This window comes from Arachis stenosperma, chromosome 9, assembly GCF_014773155.1.
Source record: "Arachis stenosperma cultivar V10309 chromosome 9, arast.V10309.gnm1.PFL2, whole genome shotgun sequence".
NCBI classification, from domain to species: Eukaryota; Viridiplantae; Streptophyta; class Magnoliopsida; order Fabales; family Fabaceae; genus Arachis; species Arachis stenosperma.
In genome coordinates, this window is record NC_080385.1 from 71,028,172 (window position 1) to 71,029,598 (window position 1,427).

Sequence of the window (1,427 nt, forward strand, 5' to 3'; positions counted from 1 at the left end):
TCAATATCTTGTTCTGAGCCAGAATGGCATTCAGACTATCAATCTCAAGAACTCCTTTCTTCTGATTTGTCCCATTGTTCACAGGATTCCTTTCAGAAGTGTACATGAATTGGTTATTTGCAACCATTTCAATTAGTTCTTGAGCTTCTGTAGGCGTCTTCTTCAGATGAAGAGATCCTCCAGCAGAGCTATCCAAAGACATCTTGGACAATTCAGACAGACCATCATAGAAAATACCTATGATGCTCCATTCAGAAAGCATGTCAGAAGGACATTTTCTAATCAATTGTTTGTATCTTTCCCAAGCTTCATAAGGGGATTCTCCATCCTTCTGTCTAAAGGTTTGGACTTCCACTCTAAGCTTACTCAATTTTTGAGGTGGGAAGAACTTTGCCAAGAAGGCATTGACTAGCTTTTCCCATGAGTCCAGGCTTTCTTTACGTTGTGAGTCCAACCATGTCCTAGCTCTGTCTCTTACAGCAAAAGGGAATAGCATAAGTCTATAGACCTCAGGGTCAACCCCATTAGTCTTGACAGTGTCACAGATTTGCAAGAATTCAGCTAAGAACTGATGAGGATCTTCCAATGGAAGTCCATGGAACTTGCAATTCTGTTGCATTAGAGAAACTAATTGAGGCTTAAGCTCAAAGTTGTTTGCTCCAATGGCAGGGATAGAGATGCTTCTCCCATAGAAGGGGAGTAGGTGCAGTAAAGTCACCCAGCACCTTCCTTGCATTGTTTGCATTGTTGTTGTTTTCGGCTGCCATGTCTTCTTCTTTGAAGATTTCTGTTAGGTCCTCTACAGAGAGTTGTGCCTTAGCTTCTCTTAGCTTTCGCTTCAAGGTCCTTTCAGGTTCAGGGTCAGCTTTAACAAGAATGCTTTTGTCTTTGTTCCTGCTCATATGAAAGAGAAGAGAACAAGAAAATGTGGAATCCTCTATGTCACAGTATAGAGATTCCTTGAGGTGTCAGAGAAGAAGAAAATTAGAAGGAAGAGGTAGAAGAATTCGAACTTAATCAGATAGAGTTCGAATTGTGCATTGAGGAGGAGTGGTACTCCATAAATAGCAGGATGTGAGAAGAGGGGAAGAACTTTCGAAAATTAAATTAAATTAAAAAGATTTTAAAAACATTTTGAAAAACTTTAATTGATTTTCGAAAACCAAGAGTGGGAAAGAAATCAAGTAATTTTTGAAAAAGATTTTGAAATTAGCATTTAAAAAGGTATGATTGAAAACTTCTTTGAAAAAGATGTGATTAAAAAGATATGATTGAAAAGATATGATTTGAAAACAATTTTAAAAAGATTTGATTTTAAAAATTAATGACTTGGCTAACAAGAAAAGATATGATTCAAATATTAAACCTTTCTCAACAGAAAAGGCAACATACTTGAAATGTTGAATCAAATCATTAATTGATAGCAA

At 36.7% G+C, this 1,427-nt stretch overlaps 1 non-coding gene across 1 annotated transcript; it reads left to right on the top strand.

Moving 5' to 3' along the window:
* The first annotated feature begins 256 nt into the window (after positions 1-256).
* LOC130952798 (small nucleolar RNA R71) lies at positions 257-364 on the top strand. The gene has a single exon (XR_009074974.1). It is a non-coding gene; the product is annotated as a small nucleolar RNA R71 (small nucleolar RNA).
* Positions 365-1,427: the final 1,063 nt, after the last annotated feature.